This window comes from Hypanus sabinus, chromosome 13, assembly GCF_030144855.1.
Source record: "Hypanus sabinus isolate sHypSab1 chromosome 13, sHypSab1.hap1, whole genome shotgun sequence".
Lineage (NCBI taxonomy): Eukaryota > Metazoa > Chordata > Chondrichthyes > Myliobatiformes > Dasyatidae > Hypanus > Hypanus sabinus.
The window spans coordinates 76564846-76579116 of record NC_082718.1 but is presented as its reverse complement, the minus strand read 5'-3'; the positions used below and the strand labels follow the sequence as shown (position 1 = coordinate 76579116).

The following is a 14271-nucleotide window of genomic DNA, read 5'->3' as shown; positions in this document are numbered from 1 at the left end:
CTCCTTTTTTTTAAAATTTAGTGAACAGCACAGTAACAGGCCATTCTGGCCTAACAAGCCCATGCTGCCCAATTACAACCATGTGAACTACTACCCACATATGCTTGGAACCGTGGGAGGAAACCCAACTGGCCATAGTGAGAACGTACAAACGCCTTTCTGACAATTGCGGAATTGAACCTGCATTACTGGCACTGTAAAGGCATTATGCTAACCGCTACATTACCATGCCACTCCTCTGAATCCTCAAAGGCTTTTGCTCTTGCACGAATATTTCCTTAATCAAAAAAACATTTTTTTGCTCCCTTTCTCTCCCTTCCTGAATATCTGACACCCAGGAATATTAGGTTTTTGTCACCTTCCACTGCCAGCAGCTTTCACACACTTACACACAAACACACACACACGCTCCCCACGATGTTGCGACATCAGCACTTTCAAACTTGCGTTTTTCCTTTTCCAACATTCTCCGTGCCTCTTGCCCTGTTTGTCTTCCACCCTTCACAAAACTCTAGACCTGAAAAACCTTGGTGCAAAAGGGTAATAAATCTGATAATATATTTTAAAAAGTCTTCGAGTTATGCATTCATTGATTCATATTCATGAGAGATTAAAAAAAAAGATGGGGGTTATGATACAACACACAAAATGCTGGAGGAGCTCAGCAGGCCAGGGAGCATCACTCCTGTCTGGCTGCATCTTTGTATGGTACGGAAGCTGCAAAGATTCAGACCACAAGACACTATAGAGGATAGTAAAAGTTGTTGAGAGGACCACCAGGGTCTCCCTCACCTCTATTTGTGACATTTACCAGGAATGTTCTAATGAAAAGAGTGCAGCACTGTTGAGGATCCCCATCATCCATCTCACAATGTCACTGACCCCCTACTATCAGGAAGTAGGTACAGGATCATCATAAAGGATCCTACCCATTCTGCTCATGGACTGTTTGCCCCACTCCCATAAGGGAGGAAGCTACAAAGCATCCACGCCAGGGCCACCAGACTCAAAACAGTTACTTTCTCCACCCAGTAAAGTTAATCAACAGCTCCAACCACTAACCTACCCCAAACCACCATTACTTTATCATTTCCTGTCAGTCATCTCATCTACAAGCGCTCCTGTATCCAGCATCACTTCATGGACATATAATCTATGTACATAAGCTATATTATATACCTGTATTTTTTGTGTTCTTTACCTCATTGGGTTTTTTTATGCTGCATCAGATTCAGGGTAACAATTACAATCGGCCCTCCTTATCTGCGGGTTCCGCATGTGCAAATTCAACAAACTGCAGATCGGGAAAACCTGTAAGTTCTCTCTCCACACTCATTGTTTGAGCATGTACAGACTATTTTTTCTTGTAATTATTCCCTAAACAATACAGTATACCAACTATTTACATAGCATTTACATTGTATTAGGTATTATAAGTAATCCTGAGATAATTTAAAAGTACAGGCAGTCCCCGGGTTATGAAGGAGTTCCGTTCCTGAGTCCGCCTTTAAAATGGATTTGAAGTCGGAACAGGTACATCTGGTATTATTTAGCGTCAGTTAGTCAAATGTTTGTCTTAGTATATAGTATATATTTTACCTTTCTATGCATATAAAACACTTAAGAAATGTATGTATTTCAATAATCAAACCACTGTGTTGCTTAGTAATAATTGTAGCTTTCATCGGGGCAGGGCCTTTCACATTATCCATTAAAATTGTTCTGATCGTTAACCAACTGTAGCCTAATGCTCTTCCAATAACCAATGGCAATTCACCTCTTTCCAATCGCTTTATTGCTTCCACTTTATTTTCAATCACGATCATGATTATTTTTCTGAACACAAACACTGCGGATTCAGATCTCTGCCGCCGGGTCCTAAAGACCACCGCACTGAGACAGGTTAAATAAGGTCTGGGGTTCCGCTGGGTCCCAAGATCCACCACATTGTGACAGGTTAAATAAGGGACTTGAGCATCCACATTTTTTGGTATCCACGGTGAGTCCTGGAACCAATCCCTCCTGGATAAGGAGGGCCTACTGTACTTTGTTTTCCCTTACATTTGTGTACTAGAAATGACATTAAACAATCTTGAATTAGGATTAGGACTGACAGCTTCTTCCCTCAGACTGACAGACTAATGAATACCCTGACACTGGGACAGTGAATTGTTTACTGTTTACCTGTGCTATACACTCCATGTATTTTGAATTATATTTGATTAACGTATTTGAGGTAATATTTTGTTTTATGTGTTGTGCGATATATGCTTTGTGGATGCACAGAGATCCAGAGGAATGTTGTTTCATTTGGTTGGATGCAAGTGCAGTCAGATGACAATAACCTTGAACTTTTACTGAAACACCGAGCAGGCTGGAGATAACATTTTGGAATCTACCAAAGACTCTTTTGACATTTGTTCAACTTTGCACAGGAAGGATTAAAACTACCGTAAATTCCGGTGTATAAGCCGAGAATTTGGCCCTAAATTTTGGTCCTAAAATTAGCGGGTTGGCTTATACACAGGGTGCTAACTCTGGAAAAAACGAATACACGGAAGACAGATCGTCCTGACGAAGGGTCTCGGCCCGAAATGTCAGCAGCACTTCTCCCTATAGATGCTGCCTGGCCTGCTGTGTTCCACCAGCATTTTGTGTGTGTTGTTCGTATTTATTGGCTGTTTTTGACTCAAATTCCTTCCACTGTCGTCGCATGAATTCTCTGAATAATTTGCTTAAACTCACATCTAGTGGCTGGAGCACAGAGATCAAACCACCGGGGATGACTGCAATGTCCGTATTTTCAGCTTTCTTTTTTTTTGTAATTTATTTTTTTATTGAAGTTCATCATCAAACAAATATTTCCATAAGATGTATTTCAGACATTGTACATATATATCATATAATCATATATATCACAAATCTCCACAAATTATTTATCTGAGGTATACACTTATAGAAAAGAGTGGAAAGAAAAGCCAAGCAAAAGGAAAGAACTATGTACAAGTAGGGAGAGATCTTTTTTTTTAACAACAGATTCATTGATTTGTGAGAATAAAATCAGGTCTATGAGGCATTATGTAGTTAAACCATTTTTCCCAGTATGAATCAAATTGTTCCAAATTGGACTGGATTTAACAGCCCATTGACATTAAAAGAAATGAATTTTACCTTGTCCTTAGCCATCTGTATTTATCTGTCAATGTACCATTGAAATTAGAATAAAACTTAATCGATCTACTCCCTGAACAAATAAGAACCAAGAAACGCAAATAACAACAAAAATGGCAACGAACGTGTGATTCCAAGGCTGAGGTCTCTAGTAGATGTCCCTGTGTTGAGCTAGAGGAAATGTCTAGCTGTGGGGGATAACCCCTCCTACTTGTGAGTTGAGGGTTGAGGGCTGAGGGCCCCCACTGCAGTGTTCATAAAAGTCAGTGAACAAATCCATTACACAGAAAAGATTTTCCTGTGTACTCCTATATATAGATACACATACATACATACATACACATATATATATTCTCATTTTGGTGGGGAAAAAGGAGTGAGAGAATAAAGAATAACAACTAAGTAATATAAAATCCACATTATAAGTATTTCTCGAGATAGGTATATCACTGTGTACTTTTGCTTCTGTTTAGCTTCTCAACATTTTTAAAGTTAGCCAAACCTTGTGGCTCTTCTGAAGGAGCTGAGGACTGTCTTTGGGAAACTCCCGGTCCCATCCGGATATATTTCTCTCAGCCTCCTCCTGTCTCCTGCCTTCTCGATTCTTGCACTATTTCCCAAGTGGAGCGGGATAATTCCTCAGTCAGGCTTTCCCTCGTTTTGGTGACGCTAAAGGGCAACCCTCTGGCCTTCATGTCTGTAGTCGCCTCTTCCACCGTTTGGTACAACCACGTCCCGTTGTCATAAAACACTCAAAGTTTAGCAGGGTACAGAGTTTGAAATCTAATCTTGTTTTGCTTTAGTACTTGCTTTACTTCAGAGTATTCGTTGTGTTTCTGGAGGACCGCGGGGGGGGGGGGGGGGCGGTAATCTTGGTCGAAATATATTAATTTATTGTCGTAAAACACTCTCTTCTTACCCCAGGCCCTTCGTAGAATCTCCACCTGTACCGAAGGAACTTAATTATTATTGAGAGTGGCTTTCTATCCTGGGTGGGTTTCGGAATGAACGTGCGGTGAGCTCTTTCGACTTCCAGCTCCAAAACCGAGGGAAGCTCCAGCGCGTCCCGCAGTAACTTTCCGACAAAATCCGTCATAGACGAGCCCTCCGCTCCTTCGGGAATGTTGTAGAATCTGATATTTTTCCGCCGTAATCTTCCCTCCAGGTCAAGCAGTTTATCTTCTTGGTGATGTACTATTTTTATTGTCTTGCTCAGTATCCGTTCCATATTTTGAACGCGATCTTCCACCTTCTCAATGCAAGTCTCTGCCACTGCTATTTTTTGATTAACACTGGCGAGCTCTGCCTTAATATCACGGAGCTGCTGCTTTATATCTTTCTGGACCTCCACTATTTCTTTCAGGATTTTGAAGATATTCGCCACTTCGCCTGAACGAGGCCCAGCGGCCGCCTCGCTAGCATGCGGTCGGGTCGGAGAGCCACTTGCTGCACTCCTCTCGGATGCAGGCTCCACAGTGTCACTTCTTTAATTTCCATTTCTTCTCCCCATTCTTGCCCCTCTTTTCAGTTCAAATATTTTTCAAAAAATATTATATTTGATGGGATAACGGGGCTTAATACGTGTTTTTCCGGAGGAGCCAGTGACTTAAACTGCCATTCTTGACAATGACGTCACCGGAACCCGTATTTTCAGCTTTCAATGCTGCTTTTGTCTCACCTGACAAGTACACTTTGAAGACGTCCCAGACAAGTAGTGACTTTTCTTTCCCAAAACCTTTGGGACATCAACGCCACACCTCTTTAACCCACTTCAAGCAACCTGCTTTGTCCATCCAGCAACATTCTTGAATGTAAACAACACCCCGCAGGAATTTTCTGAGCAATCTTTGTTTTTCATCTCAACACAAGAATCACGTCTATTCATAAATGGGGTGCACCAACTTCGCGTAGCTTTGAAATTTTCGCTGACTTCACGGTGTTTTTCGGCCCATTCCAACACTTGAACTCGAATCATTTCTCTGGTAACAATGTACCCGGACGATCGCTGGTGATTCACCCACTCTCAAACTTTTTCTTCCAGTTCTGGCCACTGGCATGTTTTCCTGCAGTTTGCACATTTTGTCTTTCGCATTTCCCTCAGGGTGTCCTCTGCCTTTCGCCATTCTCTCACTTGTTCCTCGTTTGCACTAAACTTCTTAGCAGCTGCAGAATTATTCGTTCCTTCAGTAAAATCAACAACCTGCAGCTTGAAGCCAGCAACATATCGCATTCGATTTAATCTTTTGTACATGGTGGTCGCAAACTCAATACTGAGTAGACGTACTGATCCCGCCACCCAGTATTATGTTTTAATGAGATTACGATGGGCGCTAAATGCTTTCATGGGGGTTACAATTCTGAGGATTCTTTACTATTGGAAACCTAATCCAAGATTTGCTTGGCCTGGGTTCAAATCACAAAATAGTGTTAAGTATACTTTGCTGTCAACTAGCTCAACTCTATGGTTAAGACATAGTAAACAGAAACTAATAAAACTTCCCACGCTGTCACATTCAAACTTCACTACAAGCTCAGTACACTAGAAGCCCACATCATTTCTACTCTTCAGTTCACAGAATCAATGTTCGGTCTCAGAGTGCAAGTGTAACACCTCCTAACCAATAAAAGCATCCAATTTCATATCATTGCCTACCTGCTCAGGGCTGAATTCAGGAACTTCCAACTTCAATATCTTGCCTGACTTTCTCCTCACTTGCAAATAGCTCCACTTTAAAAACCTCCCTTCAGTGAAATTTCAAGTCACATCCCCTAAATGAGGTTCTGTACGCTTACCACCTTCCTCTCTGGGAGGTGAAAGGTGCTGTGTGGCTGACTTGCCTTGCTCTGCTCAGTGACAAGCCGTCAATACAACGCAAATAGTGTCAATAAATCACCTGGCCCCCAGAAAAGGTAAGCAGGTATCCCATGCAAGTTGAGGTAATACATTAGCCCATCAGGAACTAGTTCAGGTTTCACGCAATGTACCAACACCAATATGTTCAGAAAAGAGCAGATCTCTTCCCCCCCCCCCCACCCCAAGATATAGAGATTGCTGGAAAGGCCAATATTTATTTTCTATCACTGATTCTCCTTGAGGATGTGCAGAACTGCTACAGACCTTCTGGTGAAAAAAGCCCAACAACTGTACTGACAAAGAGTTTCAGCCCAAAATGTTGACTGTTTACTCTTTTCCATAGATGCTGCCTTGCCTGCTGAGTTCCTCCAGCATTTTGTGTGTGTTGCCAACAATTGTACTGACTGCAGACTTCCAGGATTAAATCATCTTCATGTAATCGTGGGCAATTCAGAGGGGAACCTGCGGGTGGTCCTATGTGTCTACTGCCATTGCCCTTCTTGACGGCAGATGTCATGGGTTTGAAAGGCATCGCTAGAGCAGCCTAGGTGAGAGGCTGCAGTGGATTTTGTAGGCAGCCCAGTGATAACTTGAGCAAATGTGGATTGCTTCAATCACTGAGGGAATGCAGGCAGTTTTAATTTGATGATGTTCAACCACTGTAGTGTTAACGTGTACTGGGGGACATGACAAAATGACAGAGAAAGTACTCAAGATAACAACTTTCTGACAGAATGAACAGGATAGTTTCCATTAGTGTGGCAAAAACTCCGACACTCACAATGAATTCCTTAGAGACAGAGGATGAGGGTGCAGACTGTTTGTTGTGATGGAGGTAAAGAATGAAAATACAACCACCGACTACCAATCTCCTGAGAGTTACTAGATTAAATCTCACAACCAAAACAGACAGCCTCAACAGTTGGTGAGAGTTCACTCGCACCAAGTAGACAATATTTTCACCATAAATTGTATAAGATATTTGAAATAAATTTAGTCATTCTAGATCACAACCACGTAGTAACACACACCATATCACAAGAGCTCCTTATTAGGAAACATCTCGCATCTTGCACCATTTATATCATAGGTGTGGTCAGAAACAGGTGAATAATTTCTGACATGACAAATTCCTTTCTTCCTGTCTGACTTCAACCTCAGCAAGGAGTGAAATCGTGCTCAAAGTCTAGCTCCTACGTCAGGGTGCAGTAATGAAACCAGAAGGGAATTCAGATTTGTTTTTGCTTCAGAATTTCGGAATAGAAAAAAAGAAAAGTAAATATTGTGCTGAACACCACTGCCTCAGGATCTCAAGAACCAGTTGGATGAAATGAGCAAAAACCTAGCATCAGGACTCATTTCCAGAAGTATTCATGGACCTATTGCAATTGCATCCAAACACTCCCTCAGTAAGCAATTACCTACTCGTGAAATTGACTCACAGGCTTCGTGGTTATGACTTCATTTGGGTGGGACTATGAAAAATACTTGCAGAGCTGCCAGGCCACGTGTACAAAAGCACAACTAGTCACATGGAAGAATTTTGCATCAGCCCTCATCTATGGAGCAAATTACAAATTTCTAATCACTATTCCATATTAAACTCATCAGTTTGTTTACAGTTAACATACTCAAGAAAGGAACAAGCAGTGCAAGAAGACAAGTCAAAAGCAAATTAGTAAGTAACCCAGGGAATAGAAAAAAAGAATGCTGGAAGTGCTCAGCAAGTCAAGCAGCATTGACAGAGGGAGAAAAACAGGTAATAACTTTTCATTTGGGCCATGAGACAAACCAGGCTCTCAGCCTGCATTAGATCCTCAAATCAAGGAATGGGCTTTGAACCAGCAGTTCGGGATGCCACCACTGAGTCAAGGCTGACATCCCACGATCAATATGATCGTGTGCACCCTAATATGGCTTCTGGTAGCCTAGTTTAAAGCACAGATGCAAGGTTACTTGTGTTGTGTTTAGAGTGGCGTGAGTAATGAACCAGCTACCAGTGGAACTGATGGATGCAGATTCAATTACAACATCTAAGAGAAACTTGGACAAGTAAAAGGATGGGAGCAGTAAGGCTATGGTTCGCCTGCAGCTTGATGTGACTAGGCAGAGTAACAGTTTAGCATGGACTAGATGGGCCAAAAGGCCAAGTTCTGTGCTGTAGTGCTCTATATCTCCATGTCTACGGCGCCTCTGACTCTGGATTACTGTTGTTTCTCCATCACTACCCTACAATCTTCTTTAAACTATTTGGCCAACATTTGATTTCCTTGTGTACATACACAAAATACAGGAGGAACTCAGCAGGTCAGACAGCATCAATGGAAATAAACGTTTCAGGCCAGGTTCCTTCCTCAGGACTGAGAGGGAAGGGGGAAGATAGCAGAATAAAAAGTTGGGGAGGGGTGGAATGACTCTAGCTGGAAGGTGATGGTTGAAACCAGGTGGGTGGGAAAGGTAAAGGGCTGGAGAGGAAGGAATCTGATATGAGAAAGAAGGGGGAGGCGACAGCCTCAACAATTAGAATTTTCTCCCTTTTCCTTCTTTTAACATTCAGTTAAATTGAACAACCCATTAGTTTTTACACATAAAAAAAAAGGTTTGAATGCACTTTGGCATGAAAATCATGGAAATCCATGAATACATAAAGAGAACTTAAAAAAAAATGGGCAGCCTTCTCACTGGGCTGCTCAGCAACCAGAGACACAGGATGTCGCTTGTGTTGGGTAACATAGACCCTGCCTGGTGTCCTAAAAGTAGTAATTACACCAATACATCTGTATTAAACAATCACTTTCCATGGAAGTTAAATCAACTGCAGAAATATTGAAAGATGCATTTCAGTCCTGTTTCACTGACCTCATTTCAGATCATGAACTGTCCCCTGGAAGATTAACGATAAACTACTTTATGAAATCAGGTGTAGTTTATCATATCTATGCTTCTACAGGCAGCAGTGTCAATGTTATGATTCTGTAACAGAGACACTGCTGCTTTTGACAATACAATGACGTAAATACTATTAGAATGCCGAACACATTACAGTCAAACTCAGTACTGAGGCCCTATTCTTGTCACTACCCGAAATATTGAATTCCAAGGCAATCTTCACTTACTGCAGGCAAGACAAATCATTCATTCAGCTGAAAATGGAATACTAATCATACCGGACATCCAATTCTCTTACACTTCTTTGAAGAATCAAGAGAAAGGATCAATGCCAACAATCTTTAATCGCTCACTCTGGCAGTGCGCTGTATATTCATTGAAAACAAAATGCTTCAGTTCTTCATTCCCCAACCAGCCAAGGGCAGGATACTGGCAGTATTCACAATCTACAGAAACAGAACGTTACTTGGGTGACCTATAAAGACCATAGCTGATTGCTTCTTGAACATTTTTAATCATGACCCTGAGTTTCTTCTGGTTGCTTGCCAATTCTTTGTCTTACTTTGTCCTGACTCCTACACTGTTCCACTTATAAAATGCTAAATCTCTTAACTTATAGTGCTGATAATGGGTCGTCAACCAGAAATGTTAATTTTGTATTTCTTTCTGTTGAGGGTGCCTAAACCTGCTGGATATTTCCAGCAATCTGCTTACATGAAAAAAATTCATATTCCAGATTTTAAAAACCTGTAAACTTATTCCACTTTTGAATCTACAAGAAGTCATTAACTTTATTTAGAATGGTTGGATTGGACTATATGTTTGTTTGTGGTTTAATATAATCACCTGTGTAAATGTAATTGTTCAATGAGCTTTTCAGAGGTTACAGCTGTCTCTACTTTTCTGGAAACTTCTTCATAAAGTCATAAAGTGGTGGGTGTCACATTACTTGAATCTGGCAATTTAACTGGTTATCTTTTATCTGTTGGCCTGTCAATGGAATCAGTGGTCTGACACAAGAATCAGTCTTTCCTTTCGACTCACTGTCTCTGCTTTTTTCCCCCTTTTCCTCTCACCACACTTCTCTCCTCATTTCCTTTGTTCTTTAATAAAACAATCGTAAGCAGCAAGTTGCATGTCTCATTCTTAATTTCCGATGAACATTTGGATCACAAAATTATCAAGATCCAACAGAATTGACTGCCTCTTTTCAACAGTATTTCAAAATATGTACAGATAACAATATTCCTATGCCATTAACTGCAAAGATGAAGAACTTCAATTTCTTTTGTCCTCTCTCAGATTTCTTAAAATCATATCTGATCACAACAAAATCCCCAGTTTATAAAAAGTAATTAATCAAGAATTATTTTTGTTCTCTGCAGTGAATGACCCAATGTCTATCCAGAGAAGCACAGGGAGCATAAGCACACTGTCAGTATTCTTTAATCAACTAAAACAGATGACCTGGTTGCTACATCATTCCCATTTGAGATTTGAATAAATTAACTGCTGTATCTCTTATATTATTACAGTAGTGCCTACATTTCAGAAATGCTCATTAGCTGTGATCAAAATAAGCTGACTGACCTTCCTCACGAACTTCAATTGATATACTTAACTGTTCCTTTACAAAATAAAAAAATCTGCACTGTTAACATTCAAGACTTTAATTTGCAGCACAATGTGTTTCTCACTTCACCAAGTTATCTTTCATAATGGCTTGATTAAAAACCAAGTTTGTTGAGTTGCTCTCAAGAAGTCTTTCTGCAACAGGACCAATTGCATTGTCAATGGCCAAAGGAAAAGCTTTTCTTGGTGGGTCTGTGTCTCCACAGATAGCAGTGCATTTCCATTTTTGAACACCCCATTAATTTGGTCCATACTGTAATCTTCAGCTGCAGCATACTGAAACAGCAAAAATAAAACACCGAGGGCAAGTATTGATATTCAAACTTTTGAATTGGATTATCCTGATAAAACAGTGATAACTTGGTCTTGAAATACCAGCACAATGTTACTGTTTTAAAACTAGATTTTGTCAAAGGGTCCAATGTATTAATCATGAAGCACAGACTGTGGCAAAAAAAAACACTCAAGGAAAAGTTCAGCAATCGCGAGTTATAAATCTTTCTCACAATGAATAGGATACACAGAGCATTTTGTTTAATTAAGATATTTTGTCATTTCTGGACATTATACCAACAATGAAGGTTATTCTTGCATCCCATGACTCAATCACACTTAACCAGTAAATTAAGCCACTTTTTAAAATGGATGACAATAGAAGCAATTCTCATGCTAATATGAAACAGTTTATGTCATTGTGATTGCACAGTGCTTCGGGCTTTTTGGCTCTGTGGATCCAGAGCTTCCTTTTAATAAAGGGGGATATCCAGTGGAAACACAGGGCATTCTCAGCCACTAAAAACTGGACACATTGTGCAAAGAAACCCAAATCCAGCATTAATAATTGAAAACAAATGAAATTTTAAAATTTCTAACACTCTGTTGATCAATTCACTCTTCGTTAAAAGTTTTGGTCAGCTTTAAATTCAATGTAATAGACTTGTATTAACACAGAAATTTGATTTAGCAGTGAAATCAAATTGGTGGCACTTCTGACGTCTTAATTAGTAAGAACACTGTTTAACATACAACAGTTTTGCAAGCCAATATTTGGCGCCAGTTTGTGTTGAATTAGCTGATTTTAGACAGGGAAGGATGTGGAAGTATGTGGCATTTACTTTACTTTGCCATGAAACACTCAGACAGTTGGAGTTTGTACTATGGCGACAACAGGTGGCTTTGAAACTAAACAGCCAAAGAATGAACTACACAGCAGTAAATCAGAATTTCAAAACCTCAAGCCACTCAATCGGAAAAAACAACCAGAGTTCTTCCTCTGAATTGTTCTCCAGCATCTGCAGAATCTCTGGTATTTATGTCTTGCCTTAATATTCTCTTTTCACAGCTTTCTCCTGCTTGCTTATCTCCGCAATGCTCTTGTAATATCGCATTGAGTTTTATATTTAAGATGTAAAACACGCACAGCGCATGGCAAGATGTCAATAAATCAACAGACATTCATCTCACCTTGCAGACAATATAATTTGAGCTTACATCTTAAATATAAAACTCAATGTGATATTACAAGAGCATTGCAGAGATAAGCAAACAGAATAAAGCTGGGAAAACAGAGTATTAAGGCAAGACATAAATACCAGAGGTTCTGCAGATGCTGAAAATCCAGAATTAACACACACAAAATGCTGGAGGAACTCAGCAGGTCAGGCAGCATCTATAGAAAAGAATGTCAACATTTTATGCTGCCCTGGTGAAGAGTCTTGGCCCAAAATGCCTACTCCACATTCCTCTCCATAGATGCTGCCTAACCTGTTGACTTCCTCCAGTATTTGGTGCATGTTACTAAGGGAAGTTAACCCCCAAGTTTCTCTCCTCCCCAGAGGGGTTTAGTGTCAAAGGATAGTAAACTAACAGGTAATTCACAAGTAGATATGCAGAGCCTACTTCTAAACAGTAGATGAGAGCCTGAAGAATTTAACTTGCTAGCAAAGATACCAGGTTGGGACCTTGAAGCCGCACCGCCCATTAACTCACTGATCTGACCCTAGCTTGATCACAGGACAATTTACAATGACCAATTAATCTACCAACCAGCAAGTCTCTGGACTGTGGGAGGAAACCGACATGATCACAAGGAGAACGTATAAATCCGAGTCATTGGTACTGTAAAGCATTCTACATACCACTCCACTACCATGCCACTCTATTGAAGGACAACTGCATATTTCACACACTTGTCATTTCAACAAAACCTATGCCAGGTAGTTAAAGTATTCAAACTTTCAACATTTAAATATTTTCTGTCTCTTCCCCACTCTCCAGGTTTGTCTTTCTTCCCGTCAATCATGTACATCAGATGCAAGTTATTAATAAGCCTCAATAAAAGTATAGCACAAAAAATGACCTGAACAACTTCAAAACCAATGAATCAAAAATGTAAACGCAAATAACGAGCAAAAGCGTCAATTTCGAGTTATAATAAGAGATTTGCTTGAAATTTGTTCTTAAGTAAAAAATCACCTGTTTTTACACAGCGTGATTCAAATGTGTTACGCAACGACGCAGAATTTAGATGGCACAAGGTATTATCGATTTTGATATGAGTCTTTGACAAGAGCATCGGGGTGTGATCGGTGATAGACCGTTGTAGATGTTTACACCATCAGTTCATCGAAAGTTGACATCAAACACAATAGGTAAAGGCTCTCAGCTCAATACACTCTGAGGTTTTCATTTGAATTTCTGCGCACCGAAGTCCTAACAAAAACTCTTCTCACTATTGCTCGTACCAATGACAACTGGGAAGTCTGAAACCTGTTAACCATTAAGTTGCCAAAGCACAAAATGAATAAAAGCCACGGAAAGGGACCCCGAGCTGAACCCTGAGGGTTAATAGCAGGGCTCCAGAGGCGAAGAGCACTGGATGTGGCTCATTCATTCCCATCAGTGCCTCTACGTCGCTCTCATGGTGCCTACAGCAACTCTGCCAACTAGAAGGCGCTAGTGCCAGGTGTACAGAAATCAAAAGTAAAATCGCTGCAGATGACCAACTGCAGCGTTGGAGTGTATCTAGCTTCTGGAACCCGAGCTGCCAGTGCCACTTACTTGAAGTTTTGACCCTTTTTTTCCCCTCTCCCTGTCGCGCTGTCGACACCTCCCAACACTTGGCTCCTCACTCACACCGACCGGAAGCAACGCCCGAATATCAGTGCGCCTGCGCGCCCCCCGCTCCCCTGAGTGGCCACGCCTTTGCCGGGTAGCCGGCACGACTGACCAATGGGAGCCTTCGCTCCCAAAACGTCCGGCAGTCCTTATATGGAAGTGGTTTCGGCTGGTGGCGCTGAACGTCGGCTGAAGCGGTGAGGGTGTGGCCGGCGACCATTGTTTATTCAAAAGTGCTCAGCATCGGCACTGACGGTTATCTGGAAGGTTCCTCCGCTCGGTGGGAAGCGTGTTGAGCTGCGGTTTACTGTTTTAAGTATTTGGGGGGTGAGTGTGTAGGCTTAGGCGGGTGTGGCTCTTGACGGACAGGTATTTCATCCAATCTCAAGGAAAATTGCTGCAGCTTTTGGAAACATGAAATAAAGGTTAGAAACGCTGGAAATGTTCAGGTGTCCATGTGGATAAGAAGAGCAATGAGTGAATAATTTGCACTGAAGAGGATTATTGAAGTCATGGAAGCCATATACATGACTGAGCACCTGTAAGTTAGAAGTAAAAGGAAGCTATTAAAAAGTTCCTCAGAATTTCTGTTTATCCAGTAAATCAAA

General features: G+C 40.9%; 1 protein-coding gene across 1 annotated transcript in view; it reads right to left on the bottom strand.

Annotated features, from left to right (window-relative positions):
- The window catches only part of coro1cb (coronin, actin binding protein, 1Cb), a 174996-nt gene extending 161273 nt beyond the window's left edge, over positions 1-13723 (bottom strand). The window contains exon 1 of the mRNA XM_059987928.1: positions 13607-13723. The gene's annotated coding sequence lies outside the window, so the exon portion shown is untranslated. The remainder of the gene's footprint in view (positions 1-13606) is intronic.
- Positions 13724-14271: the final 548 nt, after the last annotated feature.